At 37.3% G+C, this 27,350-nt stretch overlaps 1 pseudogene; it reads right to left on the reverse strand.

Annotated features, from left to right (window-relative positions):
* Window positions 1-681: 681 nt before the first annotated feature.
* LOC101444777 (N-alpha-acetyltransferase 50 pseudogene) overlaps window positions 682-27,350 on the reverse strand; it is a 46,059-nt pseudogene continuing 19,390 nt past the window's right edge.

Raw genomic sequence — 27,350 nt, forward strand, 5'->3', positions numbered from 1 at the left:
CACGCGCAAGGAGTGCACCTGTAAGGAGAGCCGCCCAGCGCGAAAGAAAGTGCAGCCTGCCCAGGAATGGTGCCACCCACACTTCCGTGCCGCAGACGACAACAGAAGTGGACAAAGAAACAAGATGCAGCAAATAGACACAGAGAACAGACAACCGGGGGAGGGGGGGGATTAAATAAATAAATAAATCTTTAAAAAAAAAAAAAGATGCTAAAACATATTAAACATATGTTTAAATAAACACATTTCTGGTATTGATTCACTGTTGTTAAATACACCGGTGCATCAGTGGCCCTAATTGTGGGATCCCATAACATGTGAGGTTAGGTTTAGATCAAGTGAGGGTTTCAGGTTGTTGGAAAAGTGTATCCCAAATACATTCTCCTCAGCAAAATGGATCTCTGATGAATGAAAATAAAGGAAAGTCTAAAATTAATAAACAGATATGATTATTATTTCTATTGCTGTCAACACAATTATAATTATATTTGAGGACACAAGCCTTTCTACACCAGCTCCTTTGGTGGTGGGAAAGTTTAACGTTACAACCACTTTGGGAAGCAGTCTGGCAATTTCTTAAAGATTTTATAAAGTACATTTGCCATATGACTCTGCAAATCCACTCCTTGGATGAGAAATGAGAACATATGTCCTCTTGAAGATAAACATTCAAATGGTCATTTCAGCATTAGCCATAAAAGCCAAAAATGGAAACATTCCAAGTACAACTTATGAATGGACAAACAAAATGTGTTATATCCATTCAGTGGAATACTATTCAACAGTACAAAGGAACACAATGCTGGTGTATGCTACAAGCTAATGAACTTCAAAACAGTATACTAAGTTAAAGAAGCCAGACACAAAAGATTACACATCATATGATTCTTTTACATGACTTGTCTAGAAAAGGCAAATTGATAGTTACAGAAGGCAATTAGTTATTACCTAGGGCTAGGGGTGGAGATGGAGATTAACTGTAAATGGGAAACTTTTGGGGTGTTAGAAATGTTTGAAAGTGAATTGTGACAGTTGAACGAAAGTGAATTGTGACAGTTGAACAAATCTAAATTTTCTAAGATCATTGAATTTTACATGTGCAAGGGGTTGAATTTGTGACATGGAAAATGTGGTTCAATAAATTGGTTAAAATTATCTTTAAAAAATAATATTTCTAAGAGGAAATGCAAAAAAGAAAATATTTGAATAACACTTGAAAGTTTCTTTGCATGAGAGAAAATACCAAAATTAAAAGAAATATGAAAGACTCAGGGAAAATTTTGCAAAACCCAAGACAGACATTGGGCTATTTTCTCATTATATAAAATTTCCAGCAAATCAATAAAAAGGAACCAAAACGCAAAAGAAATTTGGCAAAAGATATAGACTACTTACTGGAGGGAATAGCCAATGGTTAATAAACAAAGAATATATCCTTAAATTCATGAAAAATCAGAAAAATGCAAGCTCAAATAGCAATATGATGTAACATTTCTCCTCCCATATTAGAAAATATATTTATTTTTAATTAAGTAGTTGGAAGAGTCTACGGGATTTATTCTCTCATGTATTATTAGTAGGGTTTTGAGTGGTTCTTACCTTGGCAGTAGGTATTAAAATTCAATTGGGGGAAGCGGACTTGGCCCAGTGGTTAGGGCGTCCGTCTACCACATGGGAGGTCCGCGGTTCAAACCCTGGGCCTCCTTGACCCGTGTGCAGCTGGCCCATGCGCAGTGCTGATGTGAGCAAGGAGTGTCGTGCCACGCAGGGGTGTCCCTGTGTAGGGGAGCCCCACACGCAAGGAGTGCACCCATAAGGAGAGCCGCCCAATGCGAAAGAAAGTGCAGCCTGCCCAGGAATGGCGCCGCCCACACTTCCCATGCCGCTGATGACAACAGAAGCGGACAAAGAAACAAGATGCAGCAAATAGACACAGAGAACAGACAACCAGGGGAGGGGGGAGTTAAATAAATAAATAGATCTTAAAAAAAAAAAAATTCAGTTGGAAGGAGCTGATGTGGCTCAAGTGGTTGAGCCCCCACCTCCCATGTGGGAGGTCCCAAGTTTGGGTCCCAGTGTCTCCTGAATAAATAAAAACAAACGACAAGCAGAAATGAAACGAAAAACCCACCCCAGGGAAGCCAGTGTGGCTCAAATGTTGAGTTACAATATGAAGTTCTGGTTCCAATCCCTACGCCTGGCACTTAAAAAAAAATTCAATTAGAAATTTCATATAGTTGACAACAGAAACAACCGTTCACTGCTACACGTCTGTCCTAAAGAAAAAAATCTTATATAAGGCCAAGAAGAGGTAAAACTGAATATTTTTTGTACCTAGGTTTGTAATAATAAAAGCCTCCAAATTCCAAAAATAAGAGACTGATACATTTGTCTTATCAAAAAAAGTTCTCTATATCAAAAAACTATACCATATATGAAGTGCAATGTAATATTTGGTATTGGTGGTGTGTATATAAAATGTTATACCTTTTTTTTTTTTTTACCAGAACATCACTTAAGTCTATTTCAGATGTAACAGCAATGTTAAAATTGACAAATTTAATTCTTAACTGCACCAAGTAAAACTTAGCCATTTAAGTATTTTTAGTTATTCCCTCCAAAAAACTGAGGGAGCTTTTCTTTTCCACCACCACATACAATGCTTTCCCAATAGTTCTATTTTTGGAGGACTTTCAAATGATAAGTAAGCTGCTTTGGGGATATTTCAGAACTTACCCAAATGAAAACTAATCTTGATAAATTACATATTGCATAGATTAACCTGCAGATTCTTTCTTTAGAATCTAAATGCAATTACTGTATAATTTTTACCTATTCACACCACAGGAACAGCTATCTGTCCTGAAAAATATGATGGACACATTCTGTGATCTTGCAGTTAGTAGAATTATTGTTTTTATTTTATGTATCAAAACTACCAACTGAACATGAGAGCCGCACTCAGTCTTTACTGACTCACGGACGTATGAACGAGTGCCCAGCTTCTGCCGCCTCTACAGTCTCCTCCGTAAGTGGATGGAATTATTAATACAAGTTTGATGCAGGACGATTAACCCTTCACAACATTTACAATTCAGGTTAATCATTGACTAGTGTGGAAAAAGAAATTGTGCCAGGGAGCCTACACACTCAATTCAAAATTAAATTTTTTCCTCTCTTTAAATAACATGTACTTAATTGTCATGAGGCAGTTATTCTGTTTTCAATAACCACATTTAGAATATCAATGTTACGTATCCTTCCATAACTGCTGTAATAATAAATCTATTTTGGTCCATGAAAAAAAAAACACATTTAGGGATACATTCATAGGACTGATGAGATAGTCCAGGCAAAATGGTTAGAATCACAGGCAGTGTCATCTCAGAAAACTCATTTACCTATCAAAATCTACTTTGATATCTTAAGATTACAAAAAGAGTGAATTCTTCAAAGTATTGTCTTCTGTAACTCAAGCACTCTTGGCAAGAGCAAGCTGAAGCTTTCCATGAAGGTTAAAGGTGCTTAATGTGAAACACTTCTTCTCAGCTTAAATTTGGATTGCTTAAGAAACTGATGCTCAAGAAACTGGTCTTTCTAGATTTTTGCTCTCTTAAGATTAGACCTATATATTCATCCATCAACTACCTTCCTTTTCTTTATTATTCGTGCACTCAATATATTAGACTGTTTAAGTCTATCATACTTTCACATTCTCAAATAAGAACTTAGGATTATAAAATGTGCATAAACATTTTGTAAATAGTGTATCTGGAGAGATGAGGCTTTCATACCAGAATTTTACTGTAAGAGGATAGACATGAAGCAACATTCCTTTTAAAGTTGAACAGAAAACTCAAGCCCTGTGCAGTCTTTTAAAACTCAAGCAAGACATTGTCATGGGCCATCAATATTGGCAACCTAAAAATTTATAAGTATTTAAGATGGGACTATAGGAGGAAAACAGGAAATCTTGGATGTTTCCCATCTTACAAAAATTGATCAACCCATTAAAGTCACTTGCCTATGTGCCAGAAAATGTTCTGGCACAAATCAGTTCTGTCTACAGAGGAGGTCACAGTGGCATGTGCATTATCAACACTTCCAGACTCCTACATTTCCAAGAATAGAAGCAATATGTTTAACAATTCCACTCTCCCCCAAATCCTTAAACTTAACGTTGTAGGCACACAGCAAAATCAACTCTAGGATGTTCTCTAGAAGGGAAGCAGTAGCATGGCTATGTTCACAAAAATACTGCCTATTCTTTCCTATATAATCAAACGCTCAGGGCCACAGGTTTAGCAGCCTGCATTAGCTGACATTAAATGCATTTTTTGTGTGTGCCACAAGTTCATCTAAACTTCCTTTTAAGTTCTTTTTAATATGTCCAAGAGAAAACACCTGCTTCAGGTTTAATTAAGAGTCTTGACTATAAGGACACGAACTCCATTTTTAACAATTATCACTAAAACTACTCTTGGGTTTAGTGAAGAAAAAGGACAAGAGAAAAAAAGTAAATCAGAACAAACCTCAATAGGTCACTTAAAGGCCATATCTGTAGGTGGGATATTAAAATAATTTCACCAGCCCACACTCTAAAAGTTAATGCCACTAGCAACAATCAGCAGGAAAAATAAACCTGCTCTCAACAAGCCCTCTCATTAGCAAAAAGGAGTTTAACTGAAATACTAAGATCAAAGTTTTAATACTACTTAACCAAACCGCCCCATCTACCCAAAACCACCAGCAAGGAAGAGAGGAAATAATTGCTTTTAAAAAAAAGTGTAATATTTCTTGCAAGAATAATGGTCCAACTCCTGAGATACTGCTAAGAAGGACTAAAGGCAGAGTGAAGGCAAAGTATAGGGATTAGCATCCCACAAATAGTCTTAAAAAAACCAAAATACTACAACTAAATTTATCTATGAATTAGAGAACAAGATATTGCTGCTGCTGCTTTTTGTCTTTTGAAATATACAATATTTTGTAGGCTCTGCCCTTCAGTGTGAAAGCATGACACTGAAAAAAATTAGCTAAAAAATTAGAAATCAACACCCTAATTTTGGGACCATATATCTTAACTGTGAAACTAAACATACCTATACCTTCTCCTCTTCCTTCAGTGAAACCACCTCAAAAATGTCAGAAAACTAAAACAATCCAAAGATGATTAAAAGTATTAAAACTTACAGAGGAAAAGGATGGAAAGAAAGAGAGGGAGAGAGGGAGAGAGGGAGGGAGGGAGGGAGGGAGGGAGAAGGAGAGAGAAAGAAAGAGAAAGAAAGAAAGAAGTGGATGGGGCTTTAAAAGAAAGAAGGGAAAAAAATCAAGGGGCCTCTCTTTATTTGGTGACAAGCAAGTGCAAGAAAGTTCATTTGTAGTTTGTTCAGCTGTCTGTTTTTTGCACATCTGCATTCTGGCCAGAAGGGACTTTGAGGTTTTTCTGCAGCACATGAGCATCTGCAGGCTCTATCCTCTTATAATAGTTCTTCTTTGTCTCCATAATCTCAAAGCCAAACTTCCTGTAGAAGTCAATTGCCGACTCATTGCTGATTTGGACATGCAGATAGATGTTGTCAAAGTGCCATTTTTTTCACAGATGTTTAAGACATGATGTAATGTTTTAGTTCCTATTCCTAGCCTTCGGTAAGGTCCAGACATCCTAGTGTCATGAGGTAAAGTCTCTTCTGATTCTGTGAATGATCCACCTACAGCATACTGCACCTAGAAGTTTTGCTAGCTCGCCAACCTCCAGCACATCCTTATGGAACTTGTCGTTGTAGCTGACTGGAAAGATGACCTGGTTTAATCTCTTCAACTGTTTAATGTTGTGTGGTGTCACATCTCCCAGTTTGATCCCGCTGTAGTCTATTTTCACATGCTGAAGCAAGATGGCTGCCGACGTCTGCGAGGGCTCAGGCTTCCTGGGTTCCTCCCTTCTGGGGCTCCAGCTTAAGCTTCCTGTTACACCTTTTTGTTAGCTGGATTATCCAGTACTATCATTCTACGTGTCTGCATGCTCGACGAATTTTCTATTGCATGCCCAAGATTATATATGAAAATGGTTTGTTTTAGTTCTGTAAAGAGCAAAGAAGCAATCTGAGTTTCAAATGGAGAATGGATAAGTTTTGTACAGCCATATAACAGAATAATATACGGATTTTTAAGTAAACTAGGACTATCAGTGTGGACAGCAAAAAAATCCTAAGCCACAATGCCAGTTAGGATGTAGAAAGTTACAAGGGTCATCAGAACACCATGAGAACAAGAAAAAATATATGAAATAAATTAATGGGTAAACTGGAGAATTAATAATTTTTCAGACTTCTGGGAGCTATAGATGTAAAGTCTAAAATGCCAAATTCCAGGAATGGACAAATTCTGCTTAGGTGAGCAGGGATGTATATCCACTCTCTTTCCTTGGGGCAACTGCTGAAAATCAACATAGGTGGAAGAAAGAGTGTACCTGACACAGACAGGGAGATTTTCATGTAATTATGAAGAACACCAAAGCTTGAAATAGCCTCGTGGGCTTGTGTAATGGATTAGAATCTACAGAGACACCATGTAGCGCTAGCTGTCCCTCCCAGCTGATTCTCCTCCCAGATTGTGTCCTGCATTCATGGTGGTGATGTGAGAACTTGGAAGGTGGATAAAAGGCAGAAAACATTAATAAGAAAATCAGTGATATGAACAACATTTTCAACTGTCTTGGCCTAATTGATACTTAAAATTTTCACATATATTGACTACATCCAATAAATACAATGTATCCCTTTTAATTTCACAAAGAATACCCATGAAATTGACCCATATACTGGACCATTAAATAAAGTCTCAACAAATTTCACAGGGCTAAAACAATCCCAAATATATTCCCTGACTATAATCTCATTAAATTGTAAATCAAAAGATTGAAAATATACCCAAATATTTGGAAGTGAAGCAACTCAAAGAAATCAAAAGGAAAATTAGAAAATATTTTCAAATAAAGGAATATTAAAACATTTCATAATTTATGAGATGCAACCAAAGCAGTTCTTAAAAGAAAAGCTGTTGCTTTAATGCTGGTATTTTATATATATATAGGTAAAAGAAGTATATATAAATTAAAGATCTGAACTTCTAAGTTATCAAATCTAGGAAAAGCAGAAGAGAATTTAACTCGAAGAGAAAATCAGTAGATAGAAAATAAGAAAATCAACAAAATAAGGAAGTCTTTTTGTTAGTGTTTTGTGTTTGTGTATGTGTTTTTTTAATAAACCACAAGCAAAACTAAGAAAGAAGATGAAAATATCAAAATTATGAATTATCAACCTCTTGAATGAAACAGATGGTATTCTAACAGATTCTACAGACATTAAAAAAGTAATTAGGGTATTAGAACAAATTTTTTGCCAAGAGATTTATTTGCTACCTTAGATGAAATTTCTTGGATAACTACTGTTTCATTGTTTCTGTAGGACAAATCATCCCAAAACTTAGTGGCACAAAACCACAGTCATTAGTGATTTCTCAACTGGAGGTTGACTGAGCTCAGCGGGGGGTTCTCCCTGGAGCTTCCTGTGGTGCCCTCAGGGCTGCTGGCGGAGGTCCTCTGGGGCTCACTCTCTCCCTCCGCCTGCAGTTCAGTGTCTCTAACATGTTCTCTATGTGGCCTTGTAGTAGAATTTGAGAGAAGTTCAATTACTTGAGTATAGAGAGGCCAGGACTCAGGAATGATTTTGAGAAGGAAAAATGGTTTATTGACGGCCGGCCGGACTCGGGAACTTTCTGTTTGAATCCCGAGCCCCGAACAAGATTTTTTAGTCCCTTTTATACAGAGAGGAAAGGCCAAATGGTCCTTTTGTTTCAGTTCTGAATAGGCTTGAATTAGCATATATTTCCACATCTTAGTAAGCTTTTAGCATGGACCTCAGGCATTCGATAAGCTTTTAGCATATTTGCTTTGCATTTCCCCTGAATACTTAAAGTTTATAGACCTTGCATTGTTAAACTGTCTCCTGCTCACCAAGGGCAGGACTGCAACCTTTCATCATCCCACGCCCGCAAGTCACAGATAGTTTAGATTACCTCTGGAGACAAAGAGCCTGCCACCCATAGCCCACATCATTTCCCCGCTTTGCCAAAGTTTAACTTGCTAAGCTTTGGCATAATTATTGTTGGAGCTCTGAGGTGGATGGCTGTTTGTTGTTTTGATTGATTATTTATCAATCTTTAGTGTAGCATCCAGGACTGTTTTTTTAAGAGTTTAGAAGTTTTCATTCTGGACAGCAGAATCCTGGGGTGGGGGCCTCCTGCAGTCATCCTGCGGCCACCGGTGTTCATATGGATTTCCAGTCAGGTTCCAGATCCATCTATTAATTTTATTTTACCCTTGAAGAGTTTACACCTTTAATTTAAAAGGGGTGCTGAAGGGAGACGGATCTCTTTTCTGTAACTGCTTCCTGCTGGCCATGGGCTGTAGTCATTGCCTAATAAGGTGTAAAACTCTTAATTTATTCTAACTGGAGGAAGATGGATCTGGCATTCTGTATGAAGTTGGATGAAGTTTTCATATGGTTAATAAGATGTTCACTCTGAAAGAAACAAACTTAATTAAAAATTTGGAATACCCATTTTTAAAAGAGGACACATTGGATTACAGAGGTAACAAGGTTAGGTGCCTATAAAGATGGCACTCCTTAAAAGCTGGTGGGAACAGCATATATATTCTTTTTAAGTTATTCATCTTCAGAGAGAAATTGCAACAGACACTTAGCTTTGTCTGAAGACACATTCCAAGCTGTTCAATGATTGACACTCATTCACTCTGTCAGATGCTCCTGGTCAACTGGCACTCCTTGGGCAACTGGCTTCACTCAGGATTAGAACACTAATTTGGAAATACTCTTAGTTTTCACCTGTGGGAGTGATCAGAACTACAGAATAAAGGTTTTTTTACACCTTGGTTTTAATTGTACAATTTCTAGCAATTTTGACTTGTTCAATAGGTGACTCACCATCAGCAAGCAAGCCTCACCTTTGCTACACAGCAGAGTACAGCAGAATATAGAAGTTGACTGAGACTGGCTGAGACTGCCACCTTATTCTATAGACATGTTTTTAACTGTTTAGAAAATGATTTTACCAGGAATTTAACATGTCTAATATACTTCTGCACTTGATCCAAAATAGAAAAGATAACGTTATAATTATTAGGCATATATTTAGTACAGGATAAATAAAAGTATAGCACTTAATATTAACTAATGTATTCCTTAATGCATAAGGATTCAGAGTTGCAATTATTAGTTTTGAGTTTCAGGTTTGTAATACTTTACATGTTATCTCTCCGTGAGAGCAGGCCATAATGCCAATTGTGTTTAGGTTTCACTTACAGTATCCTGGTATCATGGCTCCACTTAGCATGTTCTTCAACGCAGTGAGCAAGACGCAGCATCCTTCATCTTAGAGAGATTTTCCAGTATTCTACTAGCCTGGTGCATAGTGCTCTCTGGCACTATGGAACAGTGCCAGTCTGGAGGCGATATCCATTGTACACTTGGCTGCACCGAGTCATTATTGGCTGCTGCAGGAGCTTGAAACTGCAACGTAGTTTCCATCGACTTCAGGAGCAGAACCAGAGGCTGATAGCAAATATTTTTAATTGAGGGGTCAGTGACCAGCCTAGCCAGTAACTCACATGGAGAGGCCACCTGTAATGTATTCAAGGCCTGGTTTGAATGCACAAGAGTTTGACAATGTTAAAGTTTATTCCTTGTTTTATATATATTTTAAACAACTTAATGCAACACATATAGCAAATGACTGTTCACTTACACAATTTTACTATGAAGATAACAGTAGGTACTTTAGTAATAGAAGAAAAATATTATTTTTCATTGTTAAAATGAAAACAGAAGATTTCCAATAGAATCAAGATAACTTTTTATTACCATTTACTTATATATGTACTTTGCGGTGGCCTTCAGACAGGTTTTATTATCATTAAGTTATTTCTACTACCAATACCAATCTAAGTTTTAGTTAACAATGACTTCTAGAACTAGAACTATTTAAACATTTTCAGTTCGGCAGATGTTTTACAACCTCCTTATAATTGACTATAACCACATTGACTAGACACCTCATGTTTAAATAAACTTATTAAATTACAATTACCAAAGAAATTTATTTAAGAGAGCATATCTACAATCTTTTTCCTTTAGCCTAATTTCACCAATGTGAACTTACAATTTTCATTACTCTAAAAATTTTGTATATATAATGTTAATTTAGTTTATAAATTAACTATGGGAGATTACACTCAAGTTAAATAAAATTGAAACCATAATAGTTTATGCAAGGAATGTTCTCTTTTTCCCTTACGGGAAGCTAAAAACTTCTTTTCTTTAAGTTATGAAAATTAACTGACTACCAGGTTTTAAAACACATTACACAATTACTTACTTTTTAAAAATCATAACCCAGGAAAGATCTCTCCATAGTTTTTATGGACTTTCCTTTACTTACCAAAATTTGTTAATAGAGCCACTAATTACCTTTATTTTGTTGGAAAGAAATCTTCTGGAAGAAAATAAGGCTAACTAGATTGTGGAGAAGAAAAGAATTTATTTTCAATCTTGCAAGAAGGGGTGCAGAGCCAGATATGGCTGGTGCCCCGAACAAAGAAAAATGACATAATTTATACCCCTAAGCCTAGCATGCAAGCTCTTCCTCTGTTTTTCCATAGATTGGATACTTCAGAAGTTACATCTTATCTGAGATTTAACTTTCCCACGCAAAAGTTTATGATTTAACTGCTTCCTCTATCACATTCCAACCATTTTAGTTTTTACCTGCTCCCCTTTGTCAAATAAGGAATAGAATTTAGTGCTGAAATGGCACCGACTTAGCTCCTTCTTGGGCATCCTTCCACTGCCCATAGGACTGGCCTAAACTGGTCTCCTCCACTGCTGTCCAACCCGGGAGTGGGAGACTGAGGCAGCAGGCCACCAGGTTACATCAACATTTTTCTTATGTGAAAATTAACCTAATCTTTGTTTTTTTACATTTTATGGCTGACAAAAGGTTTAAACTGGGAAATTACCAGGCAAACTGATTCTTAATTCCCTAGCCTAGTAGATAGGTTTAATCTGCCACACCTAGTCTTGCCTTTAAAGCTCTTGCAAAGAGGAGGCCCTTTTCCAATTGTTTCTATAATCAGATTTCTATGACTTTTTCATCCTGCTTAGTTTAATTTGGGCTTTAAGAATATTTATTTACATATATAACTGCATATTTAATTAACAATTTGAATAGAGCTCTTTTAAGAATTTTCATTTGTTAATTTGATATTATTATCCCGATGTATGAAGATATACACTGAGCAAATGGGTAGACACAAAGAGTTAGACACAGAAACAAAACTCATTGATATTATTTATAATTTGCATTATTTTGTATACTGTTTAGCTTAATTTGGGGTCCTGAAATATATATTACTTATAACTGCATATTTAACCTCAACAATTTGAGCAAATAGGCAGACATGAATAGTTTGACACAACAACATAACTTTAGTTACTTTAAACTTCTAATTCTTACAAAACAAGTGTGACTGCAAAACATTTCAAAGACTCTTCAAACTCTTAATTTGCACTATGACTGTGCAGTTTTATACTATGACCATGCAGTTTTACACAAGAATTTTCTTTCTTAATGGATTGTAACCAAAATGTTCTCAATGCTTTAGCACTATTTTTTTGTTTCAGAACTTTATATTTTACTTTGAATTTAGCAGAATTTTGGATAAGCAACAAGATTAATTTTATATATATTTACTGAGGCTATTTGAAGCCTCAGGGAGACAGACTGCTTTCTCTCATGAATTGCCACTCTTAGGAACACTGACCGTCAAGGCAGGAGACTTCTCCCCCTCCACCCCCCTTTTTGATTTTGGAGATAATGAAACTCCAGTGGTCATTTAACCTTATTCCATCAGGCAGCAATTTATTCAGTTTACACTTGAATTCATGAGAGAAAGGGTTACTAATACCAGGAGAGGAGACAGTGATGTCCCAGCTCTTCTCTGGCCTGTAGGGGCAGAAGCTATTATGAAATAACCATAGGCAAAGGCAAGGGGTGAGGTTAGACTTGAAGTAACCATAAACTAAGGAAAGGTAAAGTTTAGAGTTTACACTTAATAATTTCAAGCTAAATTCACCCAGCTATAATTTCAGTTGTTACCTTTCCACTGTTTTATAATATAAATGCATTTATAAATGATTTTAACTCTTAGTTACAGTTTTTATTAATTTTTAAAAAAACCTATTAATTTTATAACACCTTTAAATACCTTTCATTCGACTTATAACATATTAAATGAACTTAACCATTACTTAAATTTTTCCTTTAAAGTAAAAGAATAAATCTCTTGCAGTTAGTTTGAAATAAAAAGCTATTTTTCAGGATTTGATTTCTAGAACATAAATGTTCTTTTAAAAGAGGTAAGACTCTTCTTCAAACACTGAGGAAATGATGAGGTTAAAGCACAAGAAGCTATTTTGTAAAAGATTTTCTTTGTATATTGATCTTACTCAATTTTAATCATAAAAATTTTCCTTCCACAAACCTTCTACACTTTCAGTATTCATTCAGGTTCTGTCCCACACTCTATTCTTTCCAATAATCAATCATTTTATCTTAGGACAAAATCATCTTCTGTTTCCTTAACAATAAAAACACTCTCCATATATCCCACATACTAAGTTACCAGGCAAACTTCTTACAACATATAATTGCCATTACTACTAAACAAGCTTGTTAAAATAATGAACTTTTCTTCACTTTAAATACTTAGTAGCATGTAATACCAGAAACAGTTTTTTTGGAAGCAAGTTGGCAAGGGAGACTGGCTGCTGAATAAGTTTGTTATAAAATTGCCTTTTATTATTATTATCAATTCAGTTTTTGTTAAATAATGACCTTCTGCAATTAGCCATTTAAATACCTTAATTTAAACAATGCTTTGTAAAACTTTTATAATTATTTATACCCTTAAGACAAATTTTACCTTCACAGAACACATTCTCTTACTTAAAGTTACTACAATACCTTCTAAGAACCTGGGCAGAATGCAAAGGTTCTGCTTTTTACCCCCTTCACGGCAGTCGGGTGCACAGCAATCAAACAGGAATGCAGCTTATGAACAGAAGGTGTGGACTCACTGGAAAGGGGCAAGCCGCTCCCCGCTTTCCAGCTTTTAGGCCAAAATGGGCAGACAGAACCTACTCAAATTCAGCAACTCTCCAGGGGACCCAGCCACCTGACTGGGGCAGCCCCAACAAACTTGGGTGCACGGCACGGACACAGATGGCCTCCAAGCCCCGGCAAAGGGCCAGACCAGAGACAAGACAGCAGAGCATGCACAAACATCTAGACTCCGCAAACATCCAGACTCCTCAGTTTTGCCCCATAATCATTTCACCCCCTTGCCAATGGCAAGGGAGGGCTCCAGCTCAGCTGTAATTCTACTTTACATAAGGACACAACTCCAACACTAGCATTGAGCTGACACAGACAGAAGCACAAAGGTCACTAATTTGACCTGCAAGTTTATATATATTTTCACCACGGCTGCCCCCACAGCCATCACAAACCTCAGAACACTTAACATTTGGTATAAAGCGAATTCATTCACAAATTAGAACCATAACAAAAGATTTCAGCTAGACTTTTCCACTGTTTAAACTTTACACCCAGACCAAGCTCCACCAGAAAAGCCGATCCATTTTCCTGTAACCAAGTTTTGTTTTTCTTAATCTAGACCAATTTCCAGGACATTAGGACCTGAACCTATAAAGAGCCCTTTTTACTAAAATCAAGACTCCACTCCTTTAGTGGATATAAGACTAGTACCAGATTCTAACATGCAGTTAGACAAACCCAAAACACCAGGGCTTTTCCCCGGTTTTCCTCCTTTTCCCAAGCCTAGAGAGAACGGCTTCCCCCCAACTTTCTGGGGCTACTAGGGTTCTCTCGGGAGGTGATCAGCCTCCCCTTCCTAGCAATTAAAGCTAGGGCCTTCCAGACTGTGCTCACCCGGGGAGTCTTACCTTCTTCCATGTTCGGAGTTCTTTTTCGTTCCCAGAATCTTTCTCTTCAGACCTTCCATTGCCCTCGATTTTTGTCGGGAAGATTCTGGTGGAGCCCACATCTTTTCTGGATTAAATTTAATCCAGGGGCGCCCAGATTTGGGGTTCACCCGAGTCCTCCCGGCTTCCTCGGGGATTTGAAAGGGGCAGCAAAATGCTGCCGTCTCTGGCCTTCGTTTGTTATCCCACCAGAGTCACCAAAAATGTTGTAGAATTTGAGAGAAGTTCAATTACTTGAGTATAGAGAGGCCAGGACTCAAGAATGATTTTGAGAAGGAAAAATGGTTTATTGACGGCCGGCCAGACTCGGGAACTTTCTGTTTGAATCCCGAGCCCCGAACAAGATTTTTTAGTCCCTTTTATACAGAGAGGAAAGGCCAAATGGTCCTTTTGTTTCAGTTCTGAATAGGCTTAAATTAGCATATATTTCCACATCTTAGTAAGCTTTTAGCATGGACCTCAGGCATTCGATAAGCTTTTAGCATATTTGCTTTGCATTTCCCCTGAATACTTAAAGTTTATAGACCTTGCATTGTTAAACTGTCTCCTGCTCACCAAGCGCAGGACTGCAGCCTTTCATCATCCCACACCCACAAGTCACAGATAGTTTAGGTTACCTCTGGAGACAAAGAGCCTGCCACCCATAGCCCACATCAGCCTCATCTGCAGGGAAGAGACTTCTTACCTGGAAGTCCAGGGCTGCCAAGGGCAGGTGCTCCAAGAGGGGAAAGCAAGACTTCTTTACACCTAGCCTTAGAAGTTTGGTAGTGTCATTTCCACATATTCTATTTTTTTTTTAAAGATTTATTTATTTATTTAATTCCCCCCCCTCCCCCGGTTGTCTGTTCTTTGTGTCTATTTGCTGCGTCTTGTTTCTTTGTCCGCTTCTGTTGTCGTCAGCAGTGGGAAGTGTGGGCGGCGCCATTCCTGGGCAGGCTGCACTTTTTTTCACGCTGGGCGGCTCTCCTTACGGGGTGCACTCCTTGCGCATGGGGCTCCCCTACACGGGGGACACCCCTGCGTGGCAAGGCACTCCTTGCGCGCATCAGCACTGCGCATGGGCCAGCTCCACATGGGTCATGGAAGCCCGGGGTTTGAACCGCGGACTTCCCATGTGGTAGACGGACGCCCTAACCACTGGGCCAAGTCCGTTTCCCTCCACATATTCTATTGATCAAAGCAAATACAGGGCCAAGCCGGATTTAGGAGCAGGGAAAATACAATCCATCTCTCCATGAGATGAATGGCAAATAAGTTGCCTCCTTCTTTACCCCGCATAATTTATCAAAACTGACACAAAAAGTCAACGTTTTAAATGGCCTTACATTCGATAAAGTTATTGTAACTGTTAATAGAACTATCCTTTGAAGGAAATGCAAGGCCCAGTTTGCTTCAATGTTGAATTCTACCGAAGATCTTCAATCCATCTGGAATGACTTTTTAATGATGGTTTGTGTAGGTGTCATGGCAAATTTTTCAGATGACTGAATGACCTAGCAGAATTTATTTAGAAGGCTGTCTTTCCCACATTGGTCTAGAGTGCCGCTAGAAACCAGGCATTATATTTGGAAGGGGGTCTGTCTCTGGAATTTCTGCATTGTTCCCTTGTCCAGCATATCTACTTTTAAGCCAGTACAAACTGTATGAACAAATAGAGATTTAGAGTATGTTTTCTTATCCTTTGCAAAATTTTCTCCATTTTTATTTTCTCCCTAACTTTCCTTGGTTAATCTAAGACCATAGCAACTATATACGAATTTAAAATTCAGCTTTACAATCCCTCTTTACCATCCCCCAATGAGAAAAAAGGAGATATAAAGAAACAAAACATAACAAGAAGCGGGTTAAAAAAAAAACTTGCAGGATTTCAAAGTGATTTTACTGAATATAGTTTAATTGGAAGAAAACTGCAACCGTTAATATATTTTATCTTACAGTCTCCAAATTGGGCATTTCTCCATTTATTTAGGTCCATTAATCTGCAAATGATGTGTGATGTTTTCAGTATAAATGTATTACTTATGTTTTGTTGGATTTCTTACTGGATATGTGATATTTTTACATCCTATTGTGAATGGTATTTTTTGTTTTTGTTTTCTACTTTCTGGTTAGAGCAGAATATAGTTGATGCATGCATGGACTTTGTACTCCACCAACATTACTAAATTTACTTATTAATTCTATTAGTATATCCATAATTCTTTTTAAAAATACATTATCATGTCAAGAGTAAATAAAGTCAGTTTTCCCTTTTTGAAAACCATATGCCTTTGTTTTTCATGATTAACTTCTGCAGTATGCCAGATATTAAGGGGAAATTTTAAAATACTTCACCATTGAATCTTATTTGTGTGGTAGGATTGGTATCCTCCTTTTGATTAAGGAAATTCCTAATTAATACTAGTTTATTAACACCTTAAAAAGAATAAAAATAGACAGTGAATTCTGTCCAATGACTTTGATACTTCTCTCAAAGTGGCTTGAGCTAGTGGAGGTGGCTCAAGCAAAGTGACCTCATGCTTTTTGTCCTTTCAGTTAATGTAGTGAATTGCATTAAATAATTGTCAAATGATTAAACAATCCTGCATTTATGTGTCATTTGCCAGCTTTGCTGAAATTGTACATTTGGAGTAATATACAATTTATATAAAATTTTTTATAAAGTTGTTTATAATACTTATTAATATTTCATGCTGAAAAATGCATAGGACTATAATACAAATATAAAATTTGTGCCATTGAGATCCAGAATTCCATGAGAAAAAGAGTGATGTTGAAAAAGTTTTTGAAGGAAATTGGCTATTTCCCAAATTTGTCAAAAGACATCAATGTAAGATTTGAGAAGCCGAGACAACCCCAAAAGGGATAAACCCAAAGAGATCTATGTCCAGTTATATTACAATCCACTAGTGAGTTCTCCTGCATTCACCAGATGGGCCCCCTACCCAGCTAGTTCCCAGGTCAACTGGACACCTACACTCCACAAGGTTTTCCACCAAAGGGTTTCAGAGTTTTTCAAACAAACCAATCAGCATCCCACAGTAATCAGGGGGCACCTTAAGCTTTTGTTACTACAAAGCTTCTCTCCCACAGCCCCGATGGTTCAACTTATTTCCAAGTAGAACCCCTGTGTTCCTCTACATGGTGTGCAGTGCCCCCCTGTCCTGGGTTTTGGGAATATGTGGCTGGCAAATTGCTGTCAACTCATCTGTCTGGCATCAGTGTCCTGTTTGGCAATCTCAGATCATTTTGGATGGAGAATTCTTCCTTCACCAACAGGGTGAATAGAGGTTGTCAGAACACATGTAGATCGGAATGAAGAAGTAAAGCTTCTCAGCTGACATGATGGTCTACTTTAAAAATCCAAAGTAAAGAGCAGATGAGACTCAGGGTTTGAGGGCTTGCTTCCCACATGGGATGTCCCGATCCCCATTACCTCCTAAAAATAAAAACAACAAGCAAACAAACAGAGAAACCAACTCAGGGCTCCGGGGAAATGATGCTGCTCAGTGGCTGAGTGTTGACTTCCCACATACAAGGTCCTGGGTTCAATCCCTGGCCCTGATACAATAAAAAAAAAAATCAAGTAATCTATTAAGCAAATGAACAAACAAACAAAAACCTCTTGGCAGTAATAATGGGTTCAGCATGGTTGCATGTTGCATACTTAGAGATCAAGAGAAAAAATAAATTGTATTTCCATATACATCAATGAAGTTATAAAAACAAGAGTTGAAAGTACAATAACATTTACAATCACACACAAAAAGGAAACACTTAAGCATAACTCTAACAACACATATGCAATATGCATTCTGCAATGCTGATGAAGGAACATCTAAATGAGTGGAGAGACAAACTGTGTTTATCAACTGCAAAACAGATACCCAGCCTAACCATCCCAAATTTATATCTAAGTTTGACACAATATCTATCCAGATCCAAGCAAAAATTTTAGTAGAGATACTCAAGGATAGTCTAAAATGTATATGTAAATGTAAAGCATCTAGAAGAGCTGAAATAAATTCGATAAGAAAGTTGGAGAAATCACTGTAATCAATTTAAGCTTCCATAAAGCTACAGTAATCACAACTGGTTGATATTTCCGTAAGTATAGATGACTAGATCCATTGAACAGTGTAAAGCATTGAGAAATAGACCGGTAGGATTTAGAACCAGTACCTTTTTTACAATGGTGCAGAGCAGTTCAAGGGAGGGAGAAGTCTTTGTAAACAATGTTGCTGGAATAAGTGGTTATCAAAAGGCAAAGAGAGAAATGGAAAAGGAAACCCAACCTTATTCTCACAGCTTCTGCCCAAATTCACTGAAATGTATTTAAAAGTTAAATGAAAAATATGAAACTATAAACATTTTTTAAGAAAGTGTAAGAGAAATTCTTTGGGACCTAGGACTTGGTGAAGAATTCTTAGACATGACACAAAAAGCATGATCCACAAAAGAAAAACATCAGTAAATGGAGCTTTACCAAAATTTAAATTCTTATTCTGCAAAAGCCTGTGAAAAGGATGAAAAGATTACCTAGAGACAGGGAGAAAATTCTTGTAAACCACACATTTCACAATGTGCATGTAGGTAGTTTATATAAAGAAAACTTGAAACTCCACAGTAAAAATGCAACAATGAACAACAATTCCAAATGTCAAAAGACACGGAGGCATTTTATCAAAGAGGATATACAGATGGCAGATAAGAACAAAAGAAGTTCAGCATCAATAAAAATTAGAACAATGCAAATTAAGAACATGATGAGATATCACTATACACTTAGGAGAACAGCTAAAACATAAAAAATATTGACAATGCCAAATGCCAGTGAGGAGGTAGAAAAACTGGATCACTCATGAACGGATGGTGGGAATGTAAAATTGTATAGCTCCTCTGGAAAATTCTCTAAATACAAAGCACACTCTCACCACATGACCCAGGAATCATTGAGAAGTGAAAACTTAGGATCACACAGAAACCTGGCACAAATGTTCCCAGCAGCTTTATTGGTAATATCTCAGAATTAGATACTTTAAAAATATTCTTCTGTAGGTGAACAGTTCAATGAACTGGGGTACATCCATAGCGTGGAATACTCCTCACCGCCCTCATCAAGGATGTTATGGGGAGTGAAAAAAGCCAATCTCAAAAGCTCATACACTGCTTGATTTCATTTATATATCATTCTTGAAATGTCAAAATTATACAGATGGAGAACAGATTAGGAGGTGACAGGTTTAGAGACGAGGAGAGGTGAGGATTCTGACTATAAAGGGGCATCAGGTGGGAGACCTCTGGGGAAAGAAACACTTCTGCCCTTCATGTGGTGGTGGCCACGTAGACCTACAGACAGGACAAGAGGGCATGGGACTGTACACACACATTGTAGCCGTGTCAGTTGCCTGGCTTCCACGTTGTCCTGAAGTTACTTCAGATATAACCATTTGGAGAAATTGGGTGAAAGGTATGCAAGACCTCTCTGTATTGTCTTTGTAATATCTTAAGAATCTGTAAGTTTTCTTAAGAATCTGAATTTTTTTAAAAGAGCTACTTTCTGGCTGAATTGAAACCACTGGCAACACAAATGCTGGTGAGGATCTGGAACAAGAGGGATTCTCATTCAAACTACAGTCTTGTCGTTTCATGCAAAGCTAAACGTAGGCTTATTACATGATCCAGCAGTCACTCTCAGGTATTTACCCAAATTAATTGAAAAAGTATATCCATACAAAAACCTGCACACAAATGTTTAGAGTAGCTTTATATATAATTACCAGAAAATGGAAGCAACCAGTGTGTCCTTCAACAGGTGAACAAAAAACAAACGGTGGTACATCCACACAATGGGATATTATCCAGCAATCAAAAGAAACGAGTTACCAAGAAATGAAGACATGTGGATACTCTTACATGCACTTTGCTAAGTATAAGAAGTCAGCCTGAAAAAGTTATATATACTGTCTGATTCCAACTCTATGAAATTCTGAAAAAGGCACAATTTTACGGACAATAAAAAGATCAAAGTTTGCGAGAGGACTGGAGGAGAGAGGGATGACTAGATGGAGCACAGAACAGTTTTAGGGCTGAAAACCAAAGTGTTGGATACATGACATTAAGCATTTGTCAAAACTCCAGAAATGTGCAACACAAACATTTAATCCTAAAGTATACCATAGACTTCAGTTAAGAATCATGGTTCATAAATTGTAACGAATGTACCAAATTGTTAAAAATAGGAAAATTTTGATATAAGTAGGAGAGGAGAAGGCACATGGGAACTCCATGCTTTCTGTACAACTTTTCTGTAGTGTTACAATGGCACTAACAAAAATAGTCCATTAAAAAAAAAGACTTTCTTATATGGTAAGAAATGAATTTAGCTTTTGCTTTTTTATTCCATACCTGCCTGCATTTTACTGTATTATCTACTGTAAATTTGCTATTTTTGTAAGTCTCATATGATCTTGCTTCCTCTGTGCTGGCTTTGCTTGCTTCTCATACAATTTATTTAATCCCAGGTTTTAGAAATTCTGAGGAAAAATAATGGAACATAAAATTTTGCTATATTGTTATGACTAAGTGTAGTTTCTATGAACTCTGCTCACATTTTCTCATTTAATTCTCAATATAACTTAGCGAAGTAAATATTAACATCAGTATTTTCACAGAAGAAATCTTTGGCGCTAAATAATATTCCAATAAATGGAAAGCCTAATAAGAGAGCCTAGATGAAGCCCAAGTCTCACTTCTTTCAACAGCATGCATTTTGCAGTCTACCACACTGTCATGGATGATTTACTTTTATGGTTTGGGGTAGATTCTAGTAGCCATTCTAGAATAAATATTCAATCATAGCTTCCCTACTGTTGTGGCACATGACTCCCAGGGATGAGCCTCCCTGGCACCAAGGCATTATTACCAAGAGGAAACTAGCAATCTGTCTAGAAGAAGGCCCTATGCAAAAGCAAGAAATACTAAATAAACATGAGCTTTTATGGCTCAGAGGTTTCCAAGTGAGTCAGAGGTTACTCTCATGCATGTCTCCGCAGGATCTTATTGCTGCCACAGTAAACAATGCCTCAAAGAGGGGAACTCTCGAGGGCTCTAGAGGCCTCTAGATATGATAAGCAGGGCAGACAAGCTCTAGAATTTTGCACATTGGTAGTCGGACTAACTTCAGAATATATGCTCCCCAGTGTAACAGTTAGACGTTTATTGTTTCCCCAAACATGGCTCTTCTGCCACTTTTATTTCAACTTATAATTAGTACTCTACTTGTTAAATGTAGTTCCAGAGACTTAAATCTTCCAGCTGTTCATGTGCTGGTTGGTCACTGATTACCAGAAGCCTTGTAACACCCATTCCCCGGTTCCTTGGACTCCCCAGGAAAACCAACAAGAAGATGATGATGACAATGACCATCCCAAGGAACAGAGAGTGTCTGTGACTACAAGCAAGATAGTTGCATCCATTTACCCTATAGGACCTAAGCACCCTCTCAATTAGCAATAGACTGGGCATCACCACCCCAAAATCCTGAAGATTCAGAAATAAACACTGGACAAAAGCAGAGTTATTATTGTCCTAGTATAGACATTCATATTCTAGCAAGATCATATCGTAGAAAGGATATTTTTGTCTAATAGTGTTAAAACTTTATCTTCTTATATGAATTTTATGGCCCAAATTATACTCAAAGGCCGTGAACGCACTTGTGCCCTTCACAGACAGGGCCCTTCTTGTATCCTTCTCTCACTTTTACACAAAGAAGTTGAGGCTTGCTTACAAAATCATTTACAATGGCAAATAGCCCTTGCTGATTATATTGGACAAACAGATAATCACTACCCTAAGAAGTACATATTACAATTCATTAAGTGTATTCAATGGATTTTACCAAACATAACCAGATTTCAACCAATATCTGATGCCCCTACAATCTTTACTGATGGGTCTGGAAATAGTACAGCTGAGTATACTGGTTATAAAACCAAGAAAATTCCTACTCCTGGATTCTCAGCTTTCACTACTACAGACGCTGCAACGGGACTCTTATAACAGGTCAGCAATTGTTTTCTGCCTGGAAAAAGTCCTCACAATGATGGACTAAGTTTAAATTCAATACTGACTTGTGGCCCCAGGTCCAGTGAAGATGCTGAGAGCAGGACCAAGGAAGGCATTGCAATTATGTGACAAACTTCCAGCTGACCCACAACCCCAAATGGGGAACTAACAATAACTTATCATTACCTATGTTTCAAACTATACAAATTGGGGAAAATGAGGCCATTTTTGGTCGAGTACTGGCCTGTATAGCCTTGCTGGTAGAAATCTTAAGCCCGTGGGAAATTAGTCACCGTTAGCTGGAAGTTTGCATAATCTGCTGTAGTTAGGGATTATGAATAAAATGCTGTTCTAAACTTGGAAGAAAAATTACAAAATGTAATGAAGACTGGAATTGCCGATGGACTGCTGTCACTAAAAGGGGGAAATGTGGGAAACTGGCTTACCTATTTGTTGCACTTGCCCCCAGTTACTGTAAACGTTGCTGTGCTGATGAGGAGCAGCTGCTTTGGAGTTCCTGACAAGCATGATGCGGAAACTAGGGTCGAGGCTCTCGGCTCCAGAAGCCGCCAGCCCCCGGTTCCACCCTTGGTTCCTCTCTCCTGTTTTTCTTCGTTCGTTTTTCCGTAAGTTCTGCGTCGCCTTCCCTGTTGCCGAGCTCGTTCTCAGCAGCCCACTCTCACTTCTTCTAGTCATGCTTGTTCTGGAGGTTCTGGCCAGTGCAGTAAGGTGAGAAAAACAAAGCGACTCACAGATGGGAAAAGAAGAAATAAAACTTTAATATTGTAGGAAGTGCAAATTAATGTGGAAAATCCTACAGACCTATAAAAATGTATTAGAAGTTTTTAATGTTTATCAAGGTCAAGGTCATAAGATGCAAAATCAACTTAGAAAAATCAGTTGTATTCCCATATACTATCAATGAAAAATTGGAAATTAAAATATAGTGGACAATGAACCTAAACATAAGAGCCATAATCATAAAACATCTAGGAGCAACCTTGATGAATAACTCTTCACAACCTCAGAGTAGGTAAGAACTTTTGTAGATAGGACACAAAAAGGAAAAACCAAAAAAGGAGAAATGTGGTTTATAGTCACAAAAGAATATTTTTTTTTTAAAAAAGATTTATTTATTTATTTAATTTCCCCCCCTCCCCCGGTTGTCTGTTCTGTTCTTGGTGTCTATTTGCTGCGTCTTGTTTCTTTGTCCGCTTCTGTTGTCGTCAGCGGCACGGGAAGTGTGGGCGGCGCCATTCCTGGGCAGGCTGCACTTTCTTTTCACGCTGGGCGGCTCTCCTCACGGGCGCACTCCTTGTGGACGCGGGGGACACCCTTGCGTGGCACGGCACTCCTTGCGCGCATCAGCACTGCGCATGGACCAGCTCCACACGGGTCAAGGAGGCCCAGGGTTTGAACCGCGGACCTCCCATGTGGTAGACGGATGCCCTAACCACTGGGCCAAAGTCCGTTTTCCCAAAAGAATATTATTCAACCGTAAAATGGAATGAAGTTCAGTAACATGTGACAACATAGATGAATCTTGATAACATTGTGTTAAATAAACCAGACACAAAAGGAAAAATTTGAGTGATCTCACGGATATGAAATAATTAGAATTAGGAAACTCATAGAGATCTAGAATATGGGTTACCAAGGGACAAGTGGGGGTAGGGAATGGGGAATTAATGCTTAAATTGTACAGTTTCTATTTTGGTTGATTGCAAAGTTTTGGTAATGTATGGTGGTGATGGTAGCACAACAATGTGAACATAATTAGCAGCACAGAATTATATGTTTGAATGTGGTTAAAAGGGGAAATTTTAGGTTGTACATATATGATCAGAATAAAAGAAAAAACCAAGTGTACAAAACCAGCAGTGAGCCCTATTGCAAATGATGGATTGTAGTTTATAGTACAATTATAAAAATGTTCTTTCATGAGTTATAACAAATGTACCACACCAATGCAAGCTGTTTATAATGGGGTGGCATATGGGAACTCTGTATTTTATGCCCAAATTTTTCTGTAAACCTGTAAAACTTCTCTAATAAAAAATGTTTTAACTACTGATCTTTGAAAGGTGTCATTAAGAATATACAAAGAGGGAAACGGACTTTGGCCCAGTGGTTCCCGTGCCACTGACGACAACAGAAGCGGACAAAGAAACAAGACGCAGCAAAAAGACACAGAAAACAGACAGCCAGGGGAGGGGAGGGGAATTAAATAAATAAAAATAAATCTTTTAAAAAAAATATATACAAAGACTGGAGAAAAATATTCATAATATATATTTCTGACAAAGTACTTGTGTATGGGGCATATAAAGAATTCTTGTAACTTACTAATAATACAAATTCATAAAAAAGGACAACATATTTGAACAGTCATTTCAGGAAAGGCATACAAATGGCCAAAGCACATGAAAGGAAGTTTAATTTTAGTCATCGGGAAATGCAAATTAAGCCTCACAGTGAGACGACAATACGTACCCATTGTTATGACTAAAATTAATGACGGATAGGACCAAGTGTTGGGGAGGACTTAGAGCAACTATAAATCTGATACATTGCTGGTGTAGGTGTAAAACAGTCCAACCACTCTAGAAAACATTTGACAGTTTCTTATAAAATTAAATATTCACTTATCATTTAATGCAGAGATTCTTCTGCTAGGTAATTAACAAGAGAAACAAAAACATCCATGCAAAAACTTGTACACAAATGTTCAGAAGTATTTCATCCTCTACTTAATGAAAAAGTTTGTGCAGGATTTGTCTTGTCTCCTCCTTAAATATTTAATAGAACTGGTCAGTGAAGCCACCTGATTGTTTTCTTAGAGGGAAAGTTCATTTATTTTACTTTATTTTTTTATATGACAAGTTGCAAGTTTACAAAACAATCACATATACCAAACAGGAATGGGAAAAATTTTTATTTTTTTTTATTTTTAAAGAAACTTTAGATTATGTAAATGTTACATAAAAAATATAAAGGATTGCCATATGCCCCACTCCTTCCCCCTCCCATACTTTCCCACATCAACATCATCAATTGGGAAAGTTTTAAATAATTAATTTTTTAAAATGTACCTTTGTTAACATTATTCAAGCTTACGTATTGGTATAAAAAAAGTATACTTCCATTTCTCCCCTTGTCCTTTGATATATTTTTGTTATACTTTTTTTTAAACAAATGAATTTTGTTGATGCATATTAATAAAGCATACAATTAATCCAAAGTGCACAGTCAGTGGTATTTGGTATAATCACACAGTTGTGTGTTCATCACTTCAATCATATTAGAGCATTTTCATTATCTCAGTAATAATAATAAACAAAAAGCAGTCGAACAAGAAAATTCCTCACCTCTCAACCTGTCTCTGTTTTCCCTGCTGTACATAACTGTTATTTCTGGCTATTACTGCACAATTATTTATTAAGCAGTGTTATTGAGACATATTCACATAGCATCTGATCTATGCAAAGCGTCTAATAATGGCTTTTATTACAATCACGTTGTACATTCATCATCTCAAAAATTCTAGAACAATTTCATTACTCCAAAAAGAAAAACCCCACACCCTTTAGCATTCCTTCTTCAGCCCTACATAACCACTAATCTAATTTCATCTTTATAAGTTGATTTACATTTACATTTTATATAAGTGGAATTGTACTACATGTAGTACTCTGTGTCTGGTTTCCTTCACTTAGTATGGTTTTTTTTTGTCTGATATTACCATTTTGTAGTATTAACCTACATTATTCAGCTTCAAAGAAAAATCATCTTACCTATTCAATTTTATCCATATTAACATTCCACATAATATATTTGGTTCATAATAGGGCAATCATTCAGTATTTTGTCCTTTTGCGTCTGGCTTGCTTCACTCAGCAGAATGTCCTCCAGGTTCATCCATGTTTCCATGTTTCACAACTTCATTTCTTCTTTCTACTGCATATTCCATCGTGTGTGTACACCACAATTCGTTTATCCATTCATCAGCTGATGGACACCTGGGTTGTTTCCAACTTTTGGCAATCGTGAATAATGCTGCTATGAACATCGGTGTGCAGATGTCTATTCGTGTCTCTGCTCTCAGTTCTTCTGGGTATACACCCAGCAGTGGTATTGCAGGGTCATGTGGCAGATCTATATTCAACTTCTTTAGGAACTGCCAAACAGTCCTGCACAGTGGCTGGACCATTCTGCATTCCCACCGATGTAAATCAGCATTCCTATCTCTCCACATCCTCTCCAGCATATACAGTTTTCTGACTTTTTAATTTTGGCCAGTCTAATAGGTGTGAAATGATATCTCATTGTAGTTTTGATTTGCATTTCCCTAATCTCTAGTGATTTTGAACATTTTTTTCAGGTGTTTCTTCACCATTTGTATACCTTCTTTAGGCAGTTGTCTTTTCAAGGCTTCTGCCCAGTTTTTAATTGGATAGTTTGTCTTTTTATTAAGTTGTGTGATCTCCTTCTATATCAGGGATATTAAACCGTTATCAGATATGTGATTGCCAAATAGTTTCTCCCATGGAGTCAGCTGCCCTGTCACCCTTTTAACAAAGTCCTTTGAGGTGCAAAAGTGTTGAATTTTGAAAAGGTCCTATTTATTTTATTTTTTATTGCTTCTGCTTTGGGTGTAAAGTTTAAGAAACTACTGCCTACCACAAGATCTTGAAGGTGTTTTCCTACATTTTCTTCTAAGAGTTTTGTGGTGGTGGTTTTTATATTTAGGTCCTTGATCCATTTTGAGTTAATTTTTGTATAAGGTATGAGATAGGGGTCTTCTTTCTTTTCTTTTTCTTTTTGGACATGGCTCTCCAGTTCTTCCAGCATCGTTTGTTGAATAGACTGTTTTGGTCCAGCTGGGTGGGCTTCACAGCCTGTCAAAAACCACTTGACTCTACATGTAAGGGTCATTTTCTGAGTTCTTGATTTGGTCCATTGGTCAGTCTGTCTATCCTAATACCAGTGCTATGCTGTTTTTTTTTTTTTTCCTCTGTAGCTAAGTAATACACTTCAGAGTCAGGAAGTGAGAGTCCTTCAACTTTGTTCTTCTTTTTAAAGACATTTTTGGTTATTCAGGGTACCTTGCCTCTCTATATAAATTTGATTATTGGCTTT

The sequence above is a fragment of the Dasypus novemcinctus genome, chromosome 10, assembly GCF_030445035.2.
Source record: "Dasypus novemcinctus isolate mDasNov1 chromosome 10, mDasNov1.1.hap2, whole genome shotgun sequence".
NCBI lineage: Eukaryota > Metazoa > Chordata > Mammalia > Cingulata > Dasypodidae > Dasypus > Dasypus novemcinctus.